The following is a 15,385-nucleotide window of genomic DNA, read 5'->3' on the forward strand; positions in this document are numbered from 1 at the left end:
TCAACCCTGTTGACTCATGCATCCTCAGGTATTTGTGGATTATGCAGATGTGGTTTATTTTGCAATCTGTGTGTCAGACTGTCCCAAATTACTGTGCTTTTTAAAGGAGTGTGAACATTTAGTTCCCTTGGTTTTAATGGCTTTTAGACTTGTGAAAATTTCCCCCAATTAGTTTTTTTCTTTGCCTTGTGAAACACTGTCATAGCTGATGCTGAAGAATGGTTAGGCAAATCCTTCAGCAAAAATCATATGGCCTGAGGATTTATAGGTAATACAATGACTTTCATTAAAAAAGGGGAGTCTCCAGAGAATAGCAGAGAAGTCATGGTTCTCTGAACCTGAGTTAACACAGGGTCAGGAGCAAGCATCTCACTGAAATGTGATATTGAAACTTTCAGATAAGATGGTTGGGTTCTTTTTCAGAGAAATCATGGGTAGTGTCTAAAAAACTTCTTAGGGGTGTGTTTGTTCAGAGAACTCCCTTTCTCCCTGGTGGGGTGAGGCAAAACAATTAGTGAAGAATTTTTGTTTTATTCAAGTCCACAATCTAACATTTTAGCCAGTTTCTTGCAGCTTCTCTGGAGTCATGATTTATATTATCTGATTGTCTGGCTAATGACACTCCACTATATCCACTGGGATATTGCATTAGCAATTTTTAAACCTCTTCCTGCTCACTTAAGTATAAAGTAGGTGATTTTAATTTAGTAGTTTATTTTAGTAAGCTTGTTCTCTCAAAACAGACATGCTTTCTACTCAAGCACTTCTTATCTTCAGGATAATCAAGGCCTTTTGTAAATGTTGGCTGTTCCTTCCAAGGTTTCAGAGTCCCACTGACCACTTCAGGGGGCAGCTATGTGTCCTAGTTGCTCAGACCAGTTCCTGATTACCTCTTCCAAGAGCTAGACTCCTTGAATTTGTACATCCATGGGGCTCATTTTGACACCAGGTTTGTTCCAAAGCTTTCTTTATTCAAGACAGACAGTAGGTAGCATGAAACAATTTTGTATATCTGTGAACAGCACTGAGATGAGCAGCATTTAGTGGACTCCTGTACTGCAGTAGCAATGCAGAAAGTCCAAATCCCAGCTCTCCTCTATGTATGTATTCAATCAGTTTCATGTAGTCTATGTATTTCCTAATGGTTATCTCCTTTCAAATGCTTTCCATACTTGATCCTTACAGCAAGCATGCCCAGAAATACTAATGGTTAATCATAAATCTAATTAATTTCATATATACACATACATGCAATCTCTCTCTCTTGGGATATTTCTAGTCTGCAGATTGTCCTTCCACATAATGCAGAAATCTTACGGAGCCTTTTACCTTGTTTTCTGAAATGCAGACAGTCCTGATCTTTAACCTCTGAAGCAGTGTCCCTCATCACTGGTTCAGTCACACAATTGCTGGAACTGGGCTTTGTATTTTTCATGTTTCTGCAATATCCCTTTGGCCTATCGAGTATTCTTTTCACAGCACCTTGCCATTAATTTGGGATCATTGCTTTCTTACTTTATTTTCTCTTCATCAGTGGTGCAGTTTCATCAAGGGAATTGGCCAGATTTCAACCCAGGAAAGAAGCACCTCTTTTCTTGGGGATTGAAGTTTGGTTCCAAGTTGTTTAATGATACATTCTGGCAGCTCCATCCAACTTGCTAATTTTATTCATTGCAGGATTCAGAAACACAAATACTGTAGTATGTGTGGCAAGTCCATCATAAAATTTTATGAGTAATTTTCTGTGAGAACACACAGAGAAACTATGTGTTCCTTTCGAGATTCACAAAATCATAGAATGGTCTGGGTGGAAAGGGACCTTAAAGATTATCTAGTTCCAAACCTCCTGTCATGGACAGAGACAACTTCCACTTTCTCAGAACCACATTCAGCCTGGCCTTGAACACTTTCAGGGATGGGGTATCCACAACTTTCCTGGATGTGCTCTTAACTGTTGGTAAGAACTCAACTGTTGGTAAGAACTCTTATTGCATTGCAATACAGTTTCACATGCAGGCAGCAGTCAGGTAAAAGCAGTGTTGATCTCCTACATGTTCAATTTCATTTTTATAATGTTCTACTGCTGCATTAAGGAATATGATCTCCTGGCTCATCACTGCCAGATCAGTTTTTATCAGCAACCCTACTGCATGTTCCATAACAGTAAATCCTGTAGGCTTAAAATCTTTCTTATCAACAAAGTCAGAAAAAAGTCTCCCTTTCATGATTCCTTCTTAAACTCTGGGATCCTTCAGGACAGCTGTAGCATTGTCTACATATTCACAGAATATTTAAGCCTGCCTTGTACTCAGAGTTTACTAGAGTTTACTAGGATATCAAAAATTGTCTCTACTTTTTTTTCCACTGGTGTTACAAAGTCCTTTGGAAAATAAAGGACTTGGCCCCTGAGGTACAATAGTCTTGGGTTAATTTCTCTTAAAAATAATAATCAGTTTTGCATAAGATCAGTATCTGCAGCACAAGACTAAAGAGATTGTATTTAATTTGAGAAAGTTGGTAAGAAAGGATCTTTGTCTTCTTTGGTAGAAGAATGCTGTTTTCAGGTGTTGATATAGATGTCACATTTTGGCATATGCTTTGCCTGGATAGTAATCTTTCCCTCACAGAGTTCTCAGTCTTTCAGTGATTGTGACTCCCAGTGCAAAACTGTAAGGAGTGTTGTGCTGTTAAATGGATCTTGACTACAGATTCAGTCTCTCATAATTACCCATAAATACTTTGTCTGAATTTCTCAGCTGAACTCAACTTGACAGGCTATCCATAGCTTGTTACAGGTTTTAAGTCTTTTCTTTTCTTTGTAACATTTGTGTGTCTTGCAGAAAGGAACAGAAGAGGCAGCTGTTGAAGGTAACTGGCAAAACATGGAATGTACTAGTCAATGTTTTTGGGTAATGTTCTACTTTGGAATAGCAATGACAAGCAAGACACCATCATGAAACGGTTTTAGTCCCTATTCTTACTGATTTCCTGTCAAATGTGGCTTCACTTTGAGCATGACAAGTGGGGCAGGGTATCTAGGAACTGAGAAAGGTGGAGAGGTTGAAAGAAAAAAGCAAGAGAGAACTTGAGGTGAATGATGCAATTAGGAGAGACAAAGAAGGATGAAGACTTTGTGCAAACAAATGAGTCTTTAGCAATAAAGCTTGGTTTGTAGGAGGACACACATGCTTTGTACAGAGAGGATTCATCCAGGATTCATCATAGAAACCCCCAGTTTCTGTAAACCAAGCAGTATTTTAAGTCTGTATCAAAAGTAAATCAGGTCTGTGAGTATAATCAAAATTCTGATTGGCATGTTCTGTAATTTCAAGAGACTTACAGAAGTTTTCTATTTTGGGTGCATTAGTTAAACATCTCACCCAGAAGAATTATTAAAACAAACAAAATTTAAGGATGTTTAGGGCAAGCCTTTTTGGACCATGTTTTGACTCCAGTGGCATGCAATATCTTGAGCACTCAATGTTCACCTTCAGTTGTTTATATTTGCACTGAGTAGTTTGTAGAGACAATCAGATTTTATGATTTATGAAGCTCTTCAGCTTTCTTCCCCCCCTATACCTATGTTTTCTGTTTGCTACTTGGGTCTCAGCTTTAAAAGTGTAAAGGAAGCTCAGGATGTATATGTGGAACATGGTTTACTATATCCTGCTTTGCTTTGCTGATTTGGTTTCCTGTGAAAACTGATGGATCAGCTCCCTTCTGGTCATAGATAACCGGCAGGAAGAGCTGCCAGGACTCCTAAGAAGAATAGTCCATTAAAATCCTGCATGCAGAACAGAGCTGAAGTGAGTATTTTTATTTTAGGAAGAAAAAGCAAATGTCATGTTTTGATACTGTAGAAGGAAGCTATTCTCAGAAAATACAGATATTTTGCATTGTTCATGATTTCAAACCCATTACTCTACAGAAAGCTTAGATAAGGTGACAATGTCAGAATGAAACACAGAGAGGATGAAGCTGTTTTCTCGTGGCTGTCTGGGTTGTTTGGCAGGCTGCCACAGTGGGGCTGCCTGAGCAGCTGCACACTGCACTGGGGGAAACAACAAATGGCACAGTTGCTGCTGTACCTTCAGAAACAGACTCTGAGATTCTCTGGTACTGAATGCTGCAGATATCTAATTTCTGGTGGAGGTAACCTAGCTTGGGTTTAAATGCAGATGGCATAGCTGGCTACTAATCAGTGAAAATTTGGTTTGTTTTATTTAGGAACTCTCACAGTGCTTGAAATAAAAGAATTAATTTGAAATATTTAAAAGTTTCTTGTATGAAATAGTGGAGATGGAAAATTGTAGAAAAGATATTGACAAAATAAGTTTCAGAAAAGTCAAATACCTACCTTATCAGGAAACTATTCTTAACCTACCAGAGTAATTATTTTCATTTGATATTTTTTCTTTTTTAACTGCCATTTAATCAGTCTTGCGACTTCACATTCAGGATTAAGCTAACATCCAGGTTTCATATTTTCAAAGTTATTATACTTCACTCCCACTGAAATGAGGCATCAAAATAAATTTGCCACAACTGTTGCTGATCTCTTGCTATTAGCCAAGGCACCAGGAAAGGCAGATACCAAATCCAAAGTGTCTGGTTTGGGATTCTTTCTATGGAAATACCAACAGAAATTGGAGTATAGCCCACCCACAGACAATCTGTATCTGTATGAAAACAGGAGATGAAGCTCTCCTGGTAAAAGAACCGCTGCTATTTGGTCAAACAGGAGGTACAGGACTATTTTGTAGGAGAGATGGGGAGATTGTATGAGGCTCCTCAGCCCTGTAGCGCTGTCAATATCCCCGTGTGTGAGGGCTGGTCTCCGCTGCTGGTGCAAAAAAGGATATAATAATCACAGAAAATACTGTGAAAGTATTGTATCCTGAATAGTTTTATTGGACAGGACATTTTCCAAGTAGGACCCAGGTGCTGCTGCCTTCTGTTTTGGTCTTTGATGTGGTTTTCAGACCCACCTGGCTCCCTGCTCCTCTGAAGGAAGCTTTCATTATTGTATTTAACTGCTCCATCTGCCAACAAGTTTTATCATGATGGAACCATCTCACCCAGGAGTTGCCATCATCCTGCAACTATTGATAGACCTTCACAGGACGCTACACCAGCATGCCTTAAACTGGAGAAATGAGGCATGTGGTGACTGCCATGTACCATGAACATGCAGGAAAATGGAATCTGAGTCCCTTACTCAGGTGCTTCTGGCCTGAGAAATTTCAGTACTGGTTCACCCAGCACTTTTCAGGTGGCAGGTGTTTCAGGGTGGTGTAGTGCTTACATGTATTTAACATATTTTATTAACTGTAACATTTTTCCTTAACTTTGGAGCTAAAAAAAAATTTCAAGGCAAGACTGGTGAATTTCACAGAAATTTATTATCTACAGGCTTAGACTGCCCCCTTTTACATCACCAAAACTTCATAAGAGGAAGAGAGCCACTTAAACTTCTCTTTTCTCTTTATCTTGTCCCACTAAGCCTTGTGCAGGAGACACTATATCAAGAAGAAGTGCTAAACTCTTGATCTCTTGGAGCCACACTGCCCTGAAGTTCAGTTACAGAGGAGTAGACAGAGGAAAAGTTGAAAAAGTTCATTATTACAACTCCAGCAGGCTCCTGAGATCCAGGGAAGGATTAAGCCCCAAAATGTGCTTTATACCAGTCCCAGCTTTGTGTTTCAGTGTGTGCCTTCTCACAGCAGCACTCGGCAGCACCACAGCTCCTCCTCACCTCCAGCAGCTCTGCTCCCTCTACCAGAGCTTCTCCCACACACCAGGTGGTACCAGCCTCCCTCCCTCTTAGCCCTGTCTCACAGGTCACCCTCCTTCACACACAGCTCTTTAGGCAGCAATCTACAGGTTTTTTACATGGCCTTTATTTCACTGGGAGTAGGCTGGGGGAGAACAGTTTTGAGATTCTCATCCACTTTTTGGCTCATAAGTTTCATTATATTGAGTATTCAATATATATTTCACCCCATATACTTCTCTAGTAAGGGGAAGGAGGTAGTAAGTGTGTCATTTGAAGGATGAGTTAAGCATGGGATTATGAGGCTGGGTACCTGGACTGGGCTTTATGCTCAGCTGTGGGTGCTCATGGGGCTGGTGCTGTTCCTGGGTGATGCTGCAGTGACAGGACTCGTGCTGCAGGTCTGAAATGCTCTGTGGGAGGCAGCCCTGGCTCTGCACACACCTGATGCAGCCTGCTGAGCATTAAGGGTCACCCTGCTTGTGAAGCCAGCATGACAATCACTCTCCAAACAAATCCGATGAGCTGCATCTGAGTGCATAATCAATTTTGGACTAAACAAAGTGACATTATTTGGCGACTAAATAATGTCAAATAAAAAACATGATTGTCACTCTTGGCCATAGGAGAGACAAACCCAGCACGTTTATGAGTAAAGCAGAAGGTGAGCTGTAGTGGGACAGGGGCCATCTCATGGTGCTGGAGCTGGCCAAAGGGGAAGTCACTGAGGCATGGAAATTCTATTCTGTTCTGCAGGAGATATTGCCAAAATAATAATCCAGTTGTTGAAATTAGAATGAAATATAAACATGGCGTGTGAAATTAAATTTAATTTCCCCTTCTACTATGCTGAAGGTTCAATAATGTATACTCAGTGGCCATTTAGTTTATATAATAATTCATAAAAATTCAGTCTTTGCTAACTTTCTGAAAAAAAATTAATTCTGCAAAAAATTATAAAATGCAGACAGCATAAACGTAAAGAATTCTTGAATCAGACATGTTTGAACATTAAATCATATACAAAATTGCAATTCTCAGTGCCTTTACTGAAATTAGGTAAATTTCCATTAAAAAATGTGATATTCTGACTATGGGTAAATCCCATAGCATGGGTAATATTTCATAAATTTGGGGCTAGCAGCAGTTTGTAAAAATTATCTGACATTAGGGATAGTATAATCTGTTTGAAAAATACATACTTTTAAAAATTCATATTATTGTTTAATTTCATAGTTCTTTGGGAAATTGCATTGAAACCTGTTTCCTTTATTTTAAATCAGGTGTGTGAAGTTTTGCTACTGTAACTATCCTGAATGAGTATTCAGGCTGGCATAGACTTACTGGCATACTGATCATAGTTGTAGACTATTATTTATAGTACGGGGTATTAAAACATTGCTCAACAACAGCTCAATGGAAGATTTGTCAAAATAATGATTTAAAGATTTCTTTGTATCCTCTTAATACTTACAGGGATGCCAGAGTATTCCTATTCTAGTGAGACGGGATCAAATCCGTGGTTAAGGAATGTAGTCCATAATTTAATCCAAAATTTGATTATTTGAAGTTAAAAAGCCCAAGCAAACAAAGCCCTAAGTAACTCCTCTCTGCAAAGAAAGCCCAGACTCTCTACCTGTTGATCCCTTAACCTCCCACTTGGATGTTTCTTCTTAAATGCTTTCTCCTACTGCTTTATTTCTGTCCTAAAGGTTCTTGAAGGACCTCTGTGCTCATGTCATGGTTCTATTTTGAGTTGATAATGACAGTGTATATGAAGATTGATGTTTCTGAATTAAACTGGATTTTCTTTGGCATATTTTCTTTGTGATATGGCAAATAGAACATACAAATCAGTTCTGGATTTTTCCTATCATCTGATACTTTTCCTATCATGTATCATCTTTTGCGATTCATTTCTAAAATACCTATTCCTCTTCATGCTTTAGAAAACACTGTTTCATATATTTACTGCAACACTTCTCCTTTTAACACATCTCCTTTTAACCATGGTAAATCACTGGAAATGAACATACAACTCAAGGCAGTAACTGTTATAAGTAGGTTATGGCATTATTTTAATTTCAAGTGTGTCCTGCTCTACTCCCACTGAGTTCCAAATTTTAGATATTAGAATTATTTTTTTCCCTGGAAGAGTGGTTAGATATTGGTATAATTGGCCAAGGATGTGATGGACTCTTCCACTGTCTCTGGAAGAATTCAAGAGATGTCTGGATTTGGAGATTTGGTTTAGGGGAGATTGTAGTGGTGTTACTTTGATGGCTGGACTTGATGATCTTTAAGGTCTCTTCCAAACTTGATGATTCTCTGTGATTATTATGCTTGGAGAAATCTTATAGACCACTGGTGCACTCACAAAGTTATGACCAGGATTAAAGATATGTTTTCATTTTGTTTAGAGAAGTAGTCTTATCAGAAGCCTTATTGTACCTGGACAAAAAAGACATGGCAGTCCAGTATTTGTCTCTTGTGTAGGTAACAGAGCCAAGGGTCCCCCTGCTCTAACATGTAGAACACTGTAATTAAAGAAAAATTCCCACAGTGATGGTTAGGAGTTACTACAGAATGAGAAAGAAAGTGGAATAGGCTGTGATGATCAAAAAATACTTCTACAGTAGAATTCCCTTTCTACCTTCTGGCTGCAGGGAATTTGTAGTATGGATTTAATGTAATTTAAAAAAGGTATTTTTTTAAAAGGAAGACATATAGGGTTTCAGAATAAAGGCTTGAGGTGTTGGCTTGAGGAAAAAAAATTTAAAAAGTCGTTCTGATTTAATATTTATTCTTTTGTACTACTTAACACAATGATGTATATATCCTGTTCAGGAATACAGGCTCAGATTCAAGTTAGGTAGAGACCAAGCATAAGAGTATGACATCTAAATTGGTCCTCTATTTATTGCTTCTCCTTTGCTCCATCCACTGACAGCAAAGGGAGTTCAGGATGACTGTACTGCAGTTTTAGGACATGTAGGAGCTGCATATATTTGTGTATTTTCTTTTTTTTCTTTGGTTTTTTTGGTGGGATTTAAAGTGATTATAGATGAATTTGATTTCTTGGCAGTGTGTTACTGCATTATTTTTCCTTTTTCTCTTTTTTTCTCACCAGTGGTCACAATTTGTTGTTAAGATAATGGTATTGTAAAACCAGTGTTGGACTGGATCCTACTTATATGTTGTTTTGTTCATTGTTCCCATTAACTGTGGTTTTGCAGAAGTTAACAAGATGAGCTTAAGCCTTGCAAAGCAAGAAATTAGATGGAAAAGTTCTCAAAGTGTTCATAACTCTTCCTTCTACTAGCTCCTGTATGGAGGAAATATGTGATTCAGCTTTAGCTGCACTTGGAATCAACCGCGGTGGCCGTCGGTAGACACCCAGCATTCACAGATTTGTGTCCTGGCTCTGCTAGCTTATACACAACACTGTAAGAGCTAAACAATTTTGCCTCAGCTTGATAGGTACATTTAGTTTGACTGTCATTGAAAATTCTTTGAGAAAATTTAAGATTTCTGTCAATTTTTCTGGGATTTTCCTCTTAGCTTTTAATTCCTTTTGATCCTGAAAGATTCTGCTTTAAATGAAAAACAAAATCTCTCACTCCTAAACACTAATTAGAATGTATAGAATAGTAAAGTTATTGAAACTATCTTAATAAATAATGTTTTAATCTGTGTCTCTTGTAGTTTTACCCCAGCTGGCAGCTCAACCCCACACATCTGCTCACTCAACTCTCCTGCAGCAGGATGGGGGAGAGAACAGAAGGGTGAAAGTGAGAAAACTCGTAGCCTGAGATAAAGGTATTTTAATAGGGAAAGCAAAAGGCTACATGAACAAAACAACAAAAAAGGATTTTTTCCACTACATTCCAGTGACAGACAGGTGTCCAGCTACTTCCCAAGGAAATCACGGCCTTGGGATGACAGACACCCCAACTCTGAGTGTCCCTCCTTGTGGCAGGTTTGGTGTTGATTAATCACTAATACACTCCTTGTTGTGAGACAGAATTAGGAGAAAGGTAGGCTCAAAACTTTAAAAGGGTATAAAGAAAATGTTATTAAAAGTAACTAAAAGAAAAGAATCAAAACAAACCCCTCAGAACAATTCTCCTCCCCCTACAACCCTTTCTTTCCAATTGACAATGTAAAGAAATTAAACCTAAAATTTCCAGTCAGTTTACTACTTCTAAAATAGTCTTTTTTCAGCTCACTTAGGGGGAGAACTTCCTCTTGTTAGGGTTATGGAGACTTCTCCAGAAGAGGAAAGAAAACAGTTCTCTTGTAACTCTCTGTTTTGTCACAAATAACAGCCACCCGAGGAACCCTATTATTGTAAAGTCCTTCCCATTTCCACAAGCTTTCCCACAACTTATCAATCAACTATGTCAACTTATAAAATATTATTTTAAAGATAAGTTATTTAGAAGTAAAAATTCTCATTATCTATTTCTAAAATCATATTCATCCCTAAAACCAGGAATCTTCTTCTTCTCCTAAAACCACAAAACTACTCTTCTCTCTTTCTCTATTCAAATTTCTCATAACATCACAACTATTTCAGCATCTACTTAAAATAAAAGCCTTTATTCAATATTAATTTGAACACTTTAATCTCCCCATAATATCATACATTATAAGAAAAAAAGAGTCTTTTCTCCATAACTTACAAAAAAATTTAAACTCCAAAATCTAGATATCTCCTCATTCCCTCTCATCTAAGACTTAGCTTCTTCCTCACTAACCTCAATATCTTCATATTATTCCTTTACATACCTACATCTTATTCCTTTCTCTCACTCAAAAAAATTAAAATACTAAAAATATTAACATCACACCTAAAGCCTACCTAACCCACTAATAATTTATAACAAAAAGCTACAACTAGACTATATCAAAATAAACCTTTACTTTTCTACACAAACTACAAAAGTCTCTAGTCTCAACCACAAAAAAAAAGGGCCTGATGACAAAGTCTTCACAACCACAATCTGCCCTACTCTGACCAAGGCTCTGCAAGTTCCCCATTTTCTTACCCAACAACTACTAAGACCCAACCCAGAACAAAACAAAACCAATAAAAGGAACCGATGAACAACCTGAAAAGAAAAAAAGGAACCTGACCCACAACAAAACCACCCAACCCAACCCCCCCAAAAAAAGTCAAAACTGAAACCACCTACCACATTTTCACCAACCAAAAAAAAAAAGAAAATACCCGAAGTTTTTCATATTTAACATGTATATTTCACAAAAACATATCCAACTTCTCAATAATTCAACAAACTATCAATTACACAAAAAACTTTACATCACTTCCCTAAACTTCCTCCCATCCAAACCATAGCACCCCTTCCTTCTCCCTAGATTTAATGGCTGAGCATGACATCATAGAGTGTGGAATATCTCTTTGGTCCACTGGGACCGACTGTCCTGGCTGTGTCATCTCCCAACTTCTGCCCACCTTAGCCTGCTCACTGATGGGGTAGCATGAGAAGCAGAAAATGCCTTCAGGCTGTGCAAAACTGTTCAGCAATAACTAAAACATCCCTGTGTAATCAGCCCTGGTTTTGGGTCATAAACCCAAAACATATTGCCATCTGAGCTGCTACAAAGAAAATTAACTCCATCCCAGTCAAAACCAGTATAGTACCTAATTTTAACTATCTTCTTACAATAGTAAAATCTTCTAGAAAGCTCTCTCTCCCAAATCATTCAGTAGTGTGAGAATGTTGTTTAAATACTCTAAGATGACTGATGAAATACAAAAATGGTTTTAGGTTTCCATTGCAGGTAACCACTGCAGCACCCATGCAAATTTTAGTAATGTGTAGATTGAATACTATCTGAGAGTTACAGGTTCCCACAGGAAACATCAAAAAACATCTTGGATGCAAATGTAAAAGCATGGATAGTAATCCACTTGATTTCCTTCCACACACACAATTATTCCACACATATTATATTTCAAGTCTGGCTATGATTTCATTTAGCACTGAACTTTCCATTTTCCAGTCTCCTATAAAAGTCAAGGGCCACTGTGGCCTCGGGATTTCAACATATTTTGCCAGGAAGAATGACCTGGAACTGGAACTGGATGTGCCACAAGAAGAGAGGGTCTGACCTGCCTCTGAGGAATTCAAGCCTTTCTGTTCTGTGTGAATGTCAGCTGGCTTCCTACCCACGGGAAAGATGAAAACATATGTCTATCTAGGACATGTACCCCGCCATTAGTTATTTAGCAGATTGAGCATTTGGTAACTTTTTGCCTTCAAATCACTACAGCCTGAGACTTTGCTGAATACTTTTGTCTCAGAAGAGAGAAAATCTTTCCCTTTGACTATATTAGATCAGAATACATGATTCATGATGAAGGAGGGAGCCAGATCCAGATATGATTACTGATGAGTGTGATGCAAATGAGACACAGAGGCTATGTGGATAAGCTCATCAAGACCTGTGCTGCTCTAAACAGGGGCTATGTGTAGACATATGTATACACACGTAGACATATAGGTGTATATCACACATGTCTGTGTCAAAATGGCTTCGAACTGGTAATATCTGCAGTATAAATATCCAGTGAGTGTAAGGGACAATGAGAAAAAGGCAGTTTTAAGATCAGGAAGGGAGGCTGCAATACTTCACTTGGGAGTAGTTCTTCTGAAGTCTCATTTTGGTTGGAAGAGACCTTGGGAAGTGATCTAGAATGACCTTCTCTCTAAAGAAGGGCTGACTTGGATCAGGTTGCTCAGTATCTTGTCCAGTTCAGTTTTGAGAAACTCCAAGAATAGCCTAAAACAGTTTCTTCTATCACGTAGAGGAATAGCTCATTCCTCATAAAGCCACTGACAGCCAAAGAGGTATCACTTCTCATCTACTTAATTCCCTTTTTCTGCCTATTTGTGCAACACATTTATTCATTTAAGTTACATGCAGCCTTTGTTGCACGTAATCATCATACATTCAGTCTTACATAACCATGGAAAGACTTTTGTGGTAGTTCTATTTTTTTACATTGGGACTGAACTTCACGTAGCATCTCCCGTCTCTGTTGATCTTGAGCCAAAAGAATGCCACAAATACCCAAACTTCCAGTGATTGTCTTAGAAATAGAAGTGTTCTATTAGGGCAGCAACACTTTTCTGAGTCTTCTGACTTGTTCCTTTTAACACTAGATGTTTTCCTGGGCTTTTGTGTTTTGCAAATAATTAGGGGAAAATAAATATCTACCATACACTACAGCAAGAGATTAAGTTTCCCACATGACAATTCATCAACACAACAATACAGAACATTGCTGATCATGGCTGAAATACTTCCCACCTCCTGTCTCTGGGCCAGGCTGTTCCTGACCTTTTTGTGGTTCTACAGATGTTGAGAGAAATTATGAAGCACTTCCTCTTTACTTCCCTGATGTAGCCCCCAAGAGGACCCAGCACAGCTGAAGTACCTGGCTGGAATCCTTTCCAATGTTAGCAGGAGTTTCACTGACTTCAAATGAGCTTGTTTTTCATCTCCATTCTTTCTTCTTCTTTTATAACAGTGTCAAAGTACCTTCTTACTCTGTTCTGCCTCTTTCCATACCAATCTCATATCGGTGTTTCCCTGGATGTGCTGTACTTTCCCACCCAGAACTTCCATCAAGGAGGATTTGGAAGATTTTTTAATTCTTATAAGAGATTTCCAATATATGACAACACAGGGGTACAGCCTGCTGCGTAACAGGCTTTATACACATTTGTAGGTTTGATGCCTTGCAGGTTCACAGAACCATAGAACTTTTAAGGTTGGAAAAGACCTCTAAGACCATTGAGTCCAGCCATTAATGCAGCTCTTCCAAGCCCACCAATAAATCATGACTCTAGGTGCCACATCTCCACATTTTTAAACACTTCCAGGGATGGTTATTCCAACATTTTCCTGGGCAGCCTGTTGCAGTGCTTGACCACTCCTTCAGCAAATAAATTTTTCCTAATATCCAGTCTAAACCCCCCCTCGTGCAACTTCAGGTAATTTCCTCTTGTCCTGCCATTTGTCACCTGGGAGAGAGACCAACCCCCACCTCACTAAGCCCTTCTTTCAGGGAGCTGTAGAGGACAGGAGGATGCTCCCTGAGCCTCAATATAAAACATCCTGCCCTCTCACATTACCAAACTCCCCTATTCATCTGATCAGTCCGAATGACCGCAGTACTCCTACTTCTGTCCCTTCCAGTCCTTGCCGCAGGAATCACAATACTCCTTACAGACCGTAACCTTAACACCACATTCTTCGACCCTGCAGGGGGAGGAGACTCTGTTCTGTACCAACACCTTTTCTGATTCTTCAGTCATGCAGAAGTCTACATCTTAATTCTCCCCGGATTCGGAATCATCTCCCACGTCGTAACTTACTGTGCAGGTAAGAAAGAACCATTCGGCTACATGGGAATAGTATGACCCATACTATCTATCATACTATCTATTTGAGCCCGCCACATATTCACAGTAGGAATAGACGTTGATATCCATCAAAATACCTAGTAAGTCCTATGTGTTACAAAAGCCTCTCTATGTAAAACAACAGTAAGACTGGTATTTTCAATCCATTTGGGACTCTTTAGACTGTATATTGATAGTGATCTCAAAGAAGTAGCATGCTGCTCTGTATCCAGCACAGCAAGAAGCTGTAAAATCACCAAGGCTGACTGTGCTCTAAAGGCACCTTTTCAGAAAGATCATTTAATTCCAGGTAGGTGCTTCAGCTTGTGAAGCCCAGCTAGCCGGCAAGGTTCTGCTTTTCCTGCACTGATTCACGAGCAGGATTTGAATCCTGTTAGAAGCAGATAGTGCCATCACTGTCGGTAGAATAAACAAACAAACAAACAAATCGGCTGAAGTTCATTCATTGGGCTTCAGAGAATGCCTCTTAGGGTCCTTAAAGCCCCTCGTCCCCTCCTCGGCAGCCGCGCCCCGCTCCCGCTGGCGCCCGTGGGAGAAGTGATGGGCACGGGGGCGCAGCCCAGATCCCGCATCCCAAAAGTAGGTCTCTGTCCTCTGCAGCCCGCGCTCTGAGGAGCAACCCGGGCTTTCGAGCAGGGGTTTTCTTTGAGACTTGACTTTCTTCCCCTTATCTTTCTCCTATCCTTACCCCAGAAGAAAAGGAGAGGGATATCCTCCTCCCTCCGAGCGGGGCTGGCTAATTTTCTTGGAAGACAAACCACTGACCCAGATGCGAACGCTGTCAGAGTCGCAAAGAGGATAAAAGAAAAAAAACAAACGCCGCGCACAACGGCAACAACAACAAAAAGCAGCACCCCTCGCAGCTATCACCGCTTTGTCACCTGCACATGCCTGGAAGAAGGCTCTTTCCTCCGTTAAGGGAAAAAAAAATCAGCTTAGGAAAGCAAAGTTTGAACAGCGAATTCCTGTTATTTCAAAACGCCCCATGTGACAGGATATTTCCTTATCATTTGGAGCCCAGAGTTTTCCCCTGATCCACCGGCCCTCCCCAGGCGCGGCGGAGCTGCCCGCGGGACGCCCTCTGCTCTCAGTCCGGCCATGGCTCCGTCCCTGCTCCTGCTCCTGCTGCTCCTGGGGCTGCTCCCCCGGGCTG

The sequence above is a fragment of the Geospiza fortis genome, unplaced genomic scaffold, assembly GCF_000277835.1.
Source record: "Geospiza fortis unplaced genomic scaffold, GeoFor_1.0 scaffold138, whole genome shotgun sequence".
Taxonomy (NCBI): domain Eukaryota; kingdom Metazoa; phylum Chordata; class Aves; order Passeriformes; family Thraupidae; genus Geospiza; species Geospiza fortis.